This window comes from Equus quagga, chromosome 7, assembly GCF_021613505.1.
Source record: "Equus quagga isolate Etosha38 chromosome 7, UCLA_HA_Equagga_1.0, whole genome shotgun sequence".
Taxonomy (NCBI): domain Eukaryota; kingdom Metazoa; phylum Chordata; class Mammalia; order Perissodactyla; family Equidae; genus Equus; species Equus quagga.
This window is the reverse complement of record NC_060273.1, coordinates 5416558-5429189: the sequence shown is the minus strand read 5'-3', so window position 1 is coordinate 5429189 and position 12632 is coordinate 5416558.

Sequence of the window (12632 nt, the reverse complement as noted above, 5' to 3'; positions counted from 1 at the left end):
CACCTGTCACGCCCAGAAAGCATTTTCTTTATTTAGGTGTTTACTCGTTAATACCTGTCTCCCTCCCGTGAGCACAGAAGCCTGACGAGGATCGGAATCTTATTTGCCATGTTCAGTGCCATAATTCCCACAACTAGTGCAGAGCCTAGAACACAGCAGATGCTCAGAAGACATGTGTGGGAACGCGTGCAATACACTCCACGTGCATGATCCCACAGAAACAGCCTAGGAAACTATATATACATAGATAGTACGTATGTTACATATACAGGTGCCTTAGGTGATTCATAAAACCAGGCAAAATATTAGAAACAACGTCTTAATCTACCTCTCTATAGCTTTTGCCAGCAGAAGCGTCACAAAATGGAAATGAAATCATCTTTTCCCGCTTAAAAAGCCTCCAACAGTTTTCCTTTGTCTGAGGGCCTACATATGGCTTCTAGAGATACATACCCCTCTCGCCCCTTTCCATGATGTTCTGAGCATCCTCTGCATTCACTGAGCTGTTGCACTTCCTGCCTTTACACATATCACTCCCTCTGCTTAGCATTCCCTTCTCCTCCGTCTCTACCCGTGTCCACCATGTGAGGGACAGAGGCTCATCCTTTAAGAACTGGCCCCCCATCGCCTTCCCTAAGGAGTGATTCATTCCTCCGTCTTCCTCCCTTGAGCTCTTCTGGTCCTCAGTTATTGTCATACTTCTTCTCCCACTGAACACCAATTCGTCCCTAAGGGATGGAATAACCACATGTTGGGAAGCCACAAAAAGCATGCACCAGACGTCAGCATGGGTGTGTAGAGTTGTAGATAAGATCATCAATTAGTTGATTATTAATTAATTAAATATCAAAAGATAAACCTTCATTTGGGTCCTGTTCTTCAAATAGCCACATCGGAAGATCCTGGAATTTTTCCAACACAGTTGCTCTCATTTAAAACCTTCATTATTTAGAATTCTTTCACAACTATCTTTTTGCTAACTGTTTGGATTAATTGGGAGAGTGAAAGCCTTCATTTTAAAAGCACAGGTTTGATAAATGGAAAGAGTCATTTGGAATGAGAGCCAACTGAGAATTTTATTTTCCCAAACACTCTTCATTAAATATAAATTTCCTTGGTAATTAACAGGTCAATCTCTGGCATCCAAATTGTCATTTCTAATCTAATAACAGTTTGACCAAGAAGGTCTATTCCATGTTCTTTTTTACCTATTGCTAATGTACTTGGCAAATTGTTTTCTATAGGGAAGTGAAAGGTCAATTTCTGAGTGACAACAAATTCTTAATAATCTGGTTCATTGTGATTTTTCTCAATAATTTTAAAGTTGATGTATCTGATTCAAGGGTACTCAATGACAACTTCTCTTTCAAAATTACCAATTTTTCAAAGGTCCATTTGTGATAGCACTGTGCAAACCATCCAAAGAGAGATTGAACAATGTCAGCCCCATTGTCCATTAACCCAGGAAAGGCAAAAAAGGCAGAAGTGCAAGCAAATTGGGTTCACATTTCTGGGCTCTGCTCAATGAATCAGATCACTAGATGCTTCTGAGGCATCTAAGTGAGTGATTTGCATGCCCCCTAGCAGTCTTTGAAGTCAGTAGTAGTATTTGTGGCCAGCATTTTCTCCTAAAAAGAACTAAATCAGGACATATCAAAGTACATGTAAAACATCTGCTCCTACATTGTAGGTGCGTGCTGGAAAACCGTGTAGAACACATTTCTTATTACTGGTATTTCTTATTACTGGCCTTTCTTACTACAGCAAAAACAAAAAGGTTTTGAAGACATTGGTGAATGTTTCCATTTGAAAACTCAAGTCTAGTAAACAGAGTAGGAAGATAATTTTCATCAGGTGATTTAAAGGCACATGGGAGTTCATGAGCATTGTGAACTGACCAGTGGGAATTCCCCGTCATCCAGAGACAACCACAAAGCACCTTTTTTTTTTTTACGGTGAGGAAGGTTTGCTCTGAGCTAACATCTGTTGCCAATCTTCCTCTTTTTCTTTTTTTTGCTTGAGGAAGATTAACCCTGAGCTAACATCTGTGCCAATCTTCCTCTATTTTGCATGTGGGTTGCCGCCACAGCATGGCTTGACCAATGGTTTAGGTCCTTGCCCCAATCCAAACTGGTGAACGCAGGCCACCAAAGTAGAGCGTGCTGGACTTAACCACTACACCGTGGGGGTAGCCCCCAACGAAGCAGCTTTTAAAAGGCAGACAGGGAGGAATGAAGTCCAGGAGGCTGACCAGAGGCAAACCAAGAGTGCATTATTTCACCATGAAGAGTTTATGAAAGCTTTCCATGCTTGTTCCCAATAAACAAGTTTTTTCATTTTTCAGGAACTTACCTTCTCTCCATTAAGATCAAGTTTTTAACTTGCAGAATATGAAAATTGCCTCGTATTTAATCTTTGTGACAGGGTCACTTTTTGGTTGTTTTATTAAGAAAAGATTTTAATCACTCCATCTGAAAATCATTCACTGTGCAAGACTTATCTCTTACAACCAATTGCTTACTTTATGTAAAGTAACATAAAAACTTTCAATAATAAAAGCTCAGAGCATACAGGACGCCAGAATCATCAAGGGTGACAGAATGGAGGATAATTTTCATTTTCTCATTTTTAACTCATAAATAGCATCCCTATCCATTATTTATCTATTTTCAAATTTAATTAATGGTTCTGATAATAATTGCATAATTTCTATGGCCATAGAAAAAGCAGTCTGCACGTAGATAATAGGGCACTTTAATATTTATGAAGTTCAAAGTTTTCTATAAATAGAGAAATTCAGAAATTATCACCAGATCTAAAATTATATTGGAAGATAGATGAATAATTAATAACAAAGGCATATGTTCATTGGAACACGCAAAACAGATGTAGTAAACATACACATTGTCACTTCAATCAAGCTGCTCATGCCAGGTGGCTCCTTTCTCAGGGTCACCTCTGGACATAGGGCCATCTAAAAGGAAGAACTACTTTCCTTGGACTTCAGAATAATTACCATTGTTAATAATAATTTTTAAACATAATAGAGCAAAGTTTGCATACTTGAAGGCAATCATCACCTACCATCTCCTTTCATCCTGGCAGCATTCCTAACTTGTTGTTGGAGCAGGTATTATTAAAGTAAAGCGGGTTGGGCAAAGCGAAGTAGGTTCTGAATCTTGGGGTTCATATCCTCACTCCTCTATTCATTTGTCCTGTGAAATCAGTGCAAAACCCTTTGCATGGGTGTCTCCAGGGGGCATGAATCCCCTGTTCCTTTCAGCCTGCAGTCTGAGGAGCAAAGCCATCTCTGGCAAGAGAAAGCCATTGGGCAAAAAAATGCAGGTTGGCTGTTGGAAGTCAGGTTGGAACACACTGAAGAGGGAGAGCAAGGAGATACAAGCAGGGGAGGTGGATCATAGTGGGCCCCTAGATAGCTTCAGGATGGGGCTGGTCACCTGAAAAACCAACCATGTGATTAAAGGGTTGGAACTTTGGGCCAGCCCAACCGCTGGGGAGGGGAGAGGGCTGGAGATAAAGTTGAATGACATGGCCAACAGTTTAATCAATCGTGCCTACATAATGAAATTCCATTAAAAACAAAAAATATTTACAAGCCACTTATCCGACAAAGGGTTAATCTCCATAATATACAAAGAACTCACACTGCTTAACAACAAAAAAACAAACAACCCGATCAAAAAATGGGCAGAGGACATGAACAGACATTTCTCAAAAGAAGATATGAATATGGCCAATAGACACATGAAAAGATGTTCATCATCGTTAATCATCAGGGAAATGCAAATCAAAACTACACTAAGATATCACCTTACCCCCGTTAGACTGGCAAAAACATCCAAAACCAAGAGCGACAAATGTTGGAGAGGTTGTGGAGAAAAAGGAACCCTCATACACTGTTGGTGGGAATGCAAACTGGTACAGCCACTATGGAAAACAGCATGGAGATTTCTCAAAAAGTTAAAAATAGAAATACCCTATGACCCAGCCATCCCATTACTGGGTATCTATCCTAAGAACCTGAAATCAGAAATCCCAAGAGTCCCATGCACCCCTATGTTCATCACAGCATTATTTACAATAGCCAAGACGTGGAACCAACCTACATGCCCAGAAACTGATGATTGGATAAAGAAGATATGGTATATATCCACAATGGAATACTACTCAGCCATAAAAAAAGACAAAATTGGCCCATTCACAGCAACGCGGATGGACCTTGAGGGTATTATGTTAAGCGAAATAAGCCAGTCAGAGAAAGACGAACTCTATATGACTCCACTCATAGGTGGAAGTTAGTATATTGACAAGGAGATCTGATCGGTGGTTACCAGGGAAAAGGGGGTTGCGGGGAGGGCACAAAGGGGGAAGTGGTGTTACCCACAACACGACTAACAAAAATGTACAACTGAAATCTCACAAGGTTGTAATCTATCATAACATTAATTAAAAAAAAAAAAAGGAAACTGAGGCTCAGTGGAGCATCCTAATTGGTGAACGTTTTGATGGACCACGAGGGTGATGCATCCAGACTCCATGGAGACAGGACCTCTCCGCAGTTGGGACCGTCCCAGTTTCTGCTCTATGGACCCTTCACCTGGCTGTTTGTTTGTATCATCTATAATAAAACTTTCATAATAAAAGTACAGAACTTCCCTGAGTTTTGTGAGTTGTTTTCAGCGAATTATTGAACCTGAAGTGGGTAGCGAGAAGTCTCAAGTTTATAACCAACCAGGAAGATGTGTGGCTGGCTTGGGAATAGCCAAAACTCGTGACTGGCCTGTGAAGTAGGGTCAGCCTTGTGAAAGACTTTTTGCCCTTCACTTGTGGGGTCTGTGCTAACTCTGGGCAGTTGCTGTCAGAATTGAGTTGGACATTCAGGACACCCAGTTGGTGTTAGAGAATTAGTTTCAGAGCAGGAGGATGCTGGTAGAATCCCCTATGACCAATGTGAACCTTGGCTTCCCCTTCTGTCAAAATGGGAATGATCATGACAGCAGCACTACATTCTGGGGTTATTCAGCAGAGATTGTTCAGATAATATATGTTAAACCCTTAGCCGGCCCATAAACAGTCAATCAGTCCTTTTCATTCCCATTTATGAGATCAGAAAACTGAGGCTCAGAGAAACTAAGTGACTGATGTGGAACATGGCAGAACACAGCTGCTGGCTCCCAAGGTGGGTCCATTTCCACCCCCACAGTCCGTCTCTCCTGCCTACACAGCCTATTCCATTGACTCCCCGTGGCACTTTCTAACAAAAGGCACTCGAACTTAATACAAATTCCATTTGAATAGGCACATATGAGCCAACAGGCCTCCCCCAGGGGCAGCTGCATCCTTGTGCTTCTGAGAGCTTTGGTCTTAAAGGCGGTCCTTGCAAGAGGGCCTCAAAGAGATAAAACCTTAGGTCAGAGTTTCATCAGCACACTCCATGGAGAAGGTAGGCTTGGGATGATTTACTTTCTTGTACCTGTAAAAGCACATCTATATGCACCAACACACACACAGACATACACACAGCCACACGATGCTTCAAACTCTAAACAGCACTGAAGAAAAAAGAAAGTTGCCAATCGTAGGCTCCCAAAACAAACCCTCGGAATGCGGGATGGCTCTGCAACAAAGGCATCTTCCCACAAACAGGGCTCATGTCTCACCCTCACCTCGTAGAGGACACTCCGGAATGAAAAGGCGGCCTCAGCAGCCTGCCTCTGGCAGCGGCTGATTTTAGATGCTTCGCAGGTGCTCATGCGTTGTTTTTCCGAGCAGGATCAAATCCTAAGATTTTAAACCCAAACTCTCCAAGAGCACAACCACGAGACTCTCAAGGACAAAATGATTATCTCAGATCTCCAGAAACTAGGCGGTGTATGAAACAGCTGCAGGAAGAGAAGGGTCGAATGTGGATTTTGATTTTTCCCGCAGCTTCGAGAGAATATAAATTTCTTGCTGGCCTAAGAAAGCGCTTTGGAGCTGGATAAATTCTAGCTGAAATCTTTGCCTTCCTCCTCTAAAAAAAACGTTTGAGGACCATGGTATTGTTGTACATTCAAATTCTTTCCTTATTTTTTTTTTTTAACATTTTACAGGATATTTTAAATTGTGTGTCTTAGCTTACCTTTCCTGAGGTAAAACATATCTACTGAAAAGTGCATAATGGAACAGACTTATTTAATTGGCACTCATATGCATCTTAACTTTTAAACAGAAAATCAATTTAAGGTTTTCCACTTTCAAAGTATTGGCTAAGGTTTATGTTTGTCATAAAACATTGATATTTGAAGCAGGGCATAGGGAGATACCTGTGAATTCATGTGTTTATTCAAAACATGAATATTTTTTTCTTCTTCTCCCCAAAGCCCTCCAGTACATAGTTGCATATTCTAGTTGTAGATGCTTCTGGGTGCGGTATGTGGGACACCATCTCAGCATGGCCTGATGAGTGGTGCCATGTCCGCGCCCAGGATCTGAACAGGTGAAACCCTAGGCTTAACCACTTGGCCACGGGGCTGGCTCCAAACCATGAATATTTATAGAGTGCCAGATAGGTGCCACGCTGTGACGTGCATCAGTGAATAAAACGAAAAAGATCCCTACCTTCAGGGAGCTTACAGATAGTGGGGGAGAAAGATAGCAAAAGGAAACAACAATGCAGTAACGCACGTGACGATTCATTGTGATGGGAGGTACAAAGGAAACAGACAAGATGTGATGAGAGTGAATGGCAGCAGGATGGGCCACGTTTAGGGGTGAATCGAATCAAAACGCCAACACCAAGCAGTGTCATTTTCCTGAGTTCACCAGTCTCTTTACCTGACTGTGAATTTAGTCTCCCCAGCGCTATATCCCTCTTGTGGTGGTAACTTGCTAAAGTCACAACAGTGTCCTTGTCAATCTCTGAGAGGAAGGAGGGAGAAAGTGCTTGGAGGCCCAAGCATGGTGTACAATTCATAGAGACTCACGAACAGACTCAAACTATACTCATTCCATTAAGAAAGCTATGAAGGGTGGAAGGATCTGCCTGTCCTCATGGGTTGGAAGACAAAAGGACCTGGTCAGCAGGCATCCCACTACTGGGTATCTATCCTAAGAACCTGAAATCAGCAATCCCCAGAGTCCCATGCACCCCTATGTTCATCGCAGCATTATTTACAATAGCCAAGACGTGGAACCAACCTACATGCCCAGAAACTGATGATTGGATAAAGAAGATATGGTATATATACACAACGGAATACTACTCAGCCATAAAAAAGGACAAAATTCTTCCATTCGCATCAACATGGATGGACCTTGAGGGTATTATGTTAAGCGAAATAAGCCAGACAGAGAAAGACGAACTCTATATGACTCCACTTATAGGTAGAAGTTAACATATAGACAAGGAGAACTGATCGGTGGTTACCAGGGAAAAGGGGGGATGGGGGGAGGGCACAAAGGGTGAAGTGGTGTACCTACAACATTACTAACAGTAATGTACAACTGAAATCTCACAAGGTTGTAATCTATCATAATCTTAATTAAAAAAAAAAAAAAGCATTTACAATTTATCACTTCAAAAAAAAAAAAGGACCTGGTCAGGTAAAAGGTGAGCCAGGAGCACCTGCTGAACCAAGAGCCAGCGCTTACCTTGATGGAAATTTCAGTGGCCTAAAAAATACTAATAATTAGGGCTTTTAAATAATTAGGATTTTAAACAAAATAGTAAATTAAATATACCCCACTATGTAATTAAAAGTGCCTCCCTTATTCCTTATGAAACATCTGTGAAGGGTCCCACTTTATTTAAACTCAAATAATGGTGCTTTCTAGAATGAAATGCTTTTTTTAAAGGGATCTTTTCACAAAAGCCAGTATCCACAGACATGGGCCGCAAACACTGCATGAAGATTGGTGACTTCACGTTTTATTCCTTGCGTGTCCCCCAACGGCCCCCGCTGGGAAGAGATTATTTTGATCTAGTACCTTTCCTTAGTAGTACTTACCACAATTGCAATTCATTCCAGATATGTTTGTTTAATGCAAGTTTCTCCCTGGAGCTATAAGTCAAAACTGTGAGGGCTCATAGACAGCTGTATCTCCATTTCTTAGGGTGAAATACAGTGTGCTTTCTCTCTGTTCTCTGTCTCTCTCTCTCTTTTCTGCCTCTCTCTCTGTCCTTTCTCTGTTTTTCTCTCTGTCTAGGTATATAGGCATAGATATACACAAAAATAAAGATAAATATATAGGAATACGTATAGGTATAGATACAGACATAGTCGTAGAGATATAGCTAGAGATAGATACAGCGATTGATTAGACATAGCCACATAGATAAAGGTAAGGATTTGGAGGAGATATAGATTGAGATTATGGACATAGAGATAGAAATGTATAGACGCAGATTATAGACGTATAGATGGATATAGATGTAGATAATATACGTACTTGCTGAGCAAATGGATGACTCCTGACCACCACGCTCACATGTTGATCTCAGTCATTCCCCGTCACTGACATCCAATCATAACAGCATGTATTTGTGGAACGCTCATCATCTACCAAACCTCTTTCAGAATAGTTTACCGTATTTGGACCTCAGCAATCCTATAAGGTCGGCAAGCCGGGCAGGCATTATAATCCCCATTTCAAAGATGAGAAGCAGAGGTTGTGTTTTGCCCACAGTCACACTGCCAGTAGGTGGAGCAGCCACCACATAAACACACAGTCGTTAATTTCAAGTCACAGTTCTGTTCTTTTTCCCTAACATCAAGGGGTCCACTCTAGTTTTCCAGCTCTGAATGGCTCCTGACCTCACAGAGACGCCACATGGCCTTTCAAACAGCCTTTATAACAATGCATGCTCAGAATTACATGCGTCCCAGAATTGTCAATCTACAGCATGATTTTCAGACCCATCTACGACTTGGCTTAGGATAGGAGCAGGATGAGCTCTTCAAAATTCTATTACCGCGGAGGTGCCAAGTATCAATAATGCGCTTTAAAAGAAAAAAAAAATAACTCAATTTCCCAAAATAGTTCAGCAAACGGAGAAAAGAGATGGAATTGACCTCCAAATGACCAAATAACCCTAAAGACTTTACATATTCCCCTCTTGTAGGAAAGAATTAATTTTTTTCTCATCTTTAATAGCAAATAACTCCACAGCATTAACGACTTCCATATTTGTCCAAATTTTATGTTTTTTTTGGCAGAGTGTGACACTGCATACACAGCTTCTGAACATTTCTAAAGTCTTCGGTTGAGGCAGAAGCTACTATAGTTTGATTACATGAGGGAGTAACTGCAGCGAAAGGCCACGATCTCCAGGAGATAGGAGGCTGCCTAGAATTAATGGGTGTTGCCTCGGTAAAGAGTATCTGAGGTCCTTAGAGAAACACTACAAGGACTGAGCATCTATTGCACTAAAAAGCACAGCATTGGGTGGTGCCATCTTGCAAAATACATGATCTTTAGCATCACTACATTTGAAAAAGTTGAGAGACGCATGCATTGCTGAGCCCTGTATGCTCGACCACAACACATGGGAGATGTTGGCTGTAATTAAGAGGGCCGTGTTTCTCCAGAAAATGATGAATCCCTTGTTCCTCTGGGTTTCACTTTCCTGCACATAGGATGTGTGCATCCAAGGTACGAATAGCCTTGGGCCTATGTGGCCCATTGTCCTTGTTCACTTCCCATTTTAGTCTGTAGAAAGTAGGCCGAACCATTAAACTTTGTAAAAAAGCAACTGGCCTCTCAATATTTTATACAAGTTTTGTTAATCATTATTAAATACATAAATCCCTGTCACTACTCCTTGGAGCAACTATAAGAGTTGCCATGTGCAAAGCGGCCAGATCAATGACTTGCTCTTCCAGGGCACAGCAGCCTGACTTTTAGAGGAGTTCACCCCTTGGATCCTAGTGTTAGATATTAATACTACTCACTTCCATTTCTCTTTTTCCTTCCCTTTCTGGCCACAGAAGACTCGAGCTCCAGACCCGCTATGTTAGCAGGGGCCACGTGACTAGTTCTGACCAGTGAGCCTCACTTGCAGGCCAAGGCACTGAAGCTGGTACACGATTATCCACGTTTCCTTCCCCAGCCATGACGACAAAGGAAGTAGTGTGTTCCAGGCAATGCAGCCACAAGAGGGTGGAGTCTCCACAGCCTGAATCCCTGACTCACTATTTGGAGCAGAGCCTTTGACAATCTACATTGGACAGATGAAACCTTTCTCATATGAAGCTACTGAAATTTGGGAGCCAACTTATTACTCAGCATAACCTAACTTATCATGACTAATTGACTCTCCAAATCAAATTCCCCAGAGGATTCATGGCCCACCCTCCAGACACCCTCAAAATACAGTGAAAACCTAGCCATCTGCTCCTGTACGACCAGGTAACAGACACATCTGAGGAGTTAACAGCATTTATAGAAATGATAAATATTTCTGTGCGATAGAGTAGATTGCAAAATCTATATCAGTTTTATAGCAAAATATGAGGAATGTCAGACTCACCAAAAGCTTCTTAATCATTCTGCTTTGCAGGCATAAACAATTAGCAATTAAGTTATGTCTGGCCTTAGGACTCTTTCTGTAGTTAGCTTGAGGTTACACGGGGAGAGTCGAAGCAGAGAAGAAGGTTGCTTGGAGCTCTTCTGCCAACTCTGAATTCCCTTCAGCCTGGGATGGCCAGCTTTCTCCCTTCCACTGTAGGAATAACCTAAAATTGAGGGGGTCCAGGAGCTCGAATTACCCTTCCAGTCACTGTCAGATTCGGCTGGAATTTGCTCTCCTCTGAGGCAGTGTGAAGTTCTCAGAGGGCTGCTAAGAACTCTAGCTCAGGAAAGAACCTGGCAAAAGGATAAGGCAACCAACTATCCCAGTTTGCCTGGTCCTCTCCCAGTTTGATCCCTGAAAACCAGCAAACTGGGACCATTCATCACCATAAAAAGGGGAATGAAGAGAATCAACCCTCTGTTGCTTTAGGATAAATTAAGCGTTTGTAACTGAACTGTCTTAGTTTGCTGGGCTGCCATAACAAAACGCCATAGACTGGGGGCCTTAAACAACAGAAATCTATTTTCTCAGAGTTCTGGAGGCTGCAAGTCTGAGAGCAGCATGCTGGCATGTTCAGGTTCTGGGGAGGGCTCTCTTCCTAGTTTGCAGGCTGCCACTTTCTTGCTATGTGCTCACATGGTATAAGGTCCCCAGTCTTATTGGATGGGATACCACCCTTATGATATTATTTACTCTTCATCGCCTCCTAAAAGCTCTGTCTCCAAACACAGTCACAGTGGGGGTTAGGGCTTGAACATACAAATTGGGAGTGGGGAGGACATGATCTGGTTTGCAGCATGAACCCAGAGCCCTATGCCTCCCTGTTCTTTCAGAGTCCTCGCCAGCACACTTAGAGATCCAATAGTTTCAAATCCATTCCTCTCATCAGAAACCTCTCTGAGGAGACTGGAGGTAGATCAGCAAAAGCCATGCACTTCTTACTGTTTGTGTTCACAAGACCTGAGTGAGAGGTCTGGTTTTGGAAACAGGAATAAACCGATGCAGTGCTCCTCAGAGCTCACCGTGCTTGTGAATTACCTGGGTATCTTGTTAAGATGCTGATTCTGATTCAACAGGTCTGAATTGGGGCTACAGTTTTGTATGTCTAACAACATCCCAGGGGATGCTGACGCTTCTAATCCAGCAACTAGAGTAAAAGCCCTTATGTGCTCAGTCCTTTTCCCCTATCTCAGCACAAAGGCTTTTAATGCTCTGTCTCTCTCATCACCTGAGCCTCTAACCCATAAATTAAATAAATAAATCAGCAAACAAGCAAACAAACAGACAAAATTGAGAAGTCAAGGGTTGAACATTTTTAAGCGCCCTGTATTAATCCACACAAGCCATGTCTATTGAAGCTTTGATTAGCCCCTCTGTATTTTAGCTTGCTGCTTCAATCACGATTATATCTGGCTACACTTACATTCTTCCCACATGTACTTTAGTTTATAGAATTGATATGCAAAGAGAATTGGTTGCAGTCGGAGTGGAAAGGAGAAATCCAAGAAAGAAGTAAAAATGTTTGATATTAAAAATATGTATATATCTGCAAATGATTTCAATAGAATGTATTACTCAAACCATGTTTTTCACCTGCATGGAATCTACCCATAATTAAGGAGTGCGTGTGTGTGTGTGTGTGTGTGTGTGTGTGTGTGTGTGTGTGTGTGTTTAGGTAGGTATTGTGCAGATAGTGGGGGTAGAAGGCAAAAGACAGAAATCCGATATAAATGGGTAGGTCAAGGACAAACTGAAAACTACTAAACAGCAAGCAGTACTTAGCTTTCATTTGGGTACCATTTGGAGAAAAAGACTATATTTACTATTTCAACCATCCCTCAGTAGGTATGGACTGAATTCCAATGAAAGTACATCAAAAAAATAAAGAGAACAAATTCCTTCATTTTTGTTTTGTTTGGGAAAGCACCTAAATATCCATGTCATTGCACATTCTCCTACTGTATGATAGCGAAGGATGAGATTTCATTCATCAACCATCGGCTTCCCTTGTGGAAGGCCTCCTAAGCTTATTCTGCCCCCGTGACTAGGGGGTGAGAAT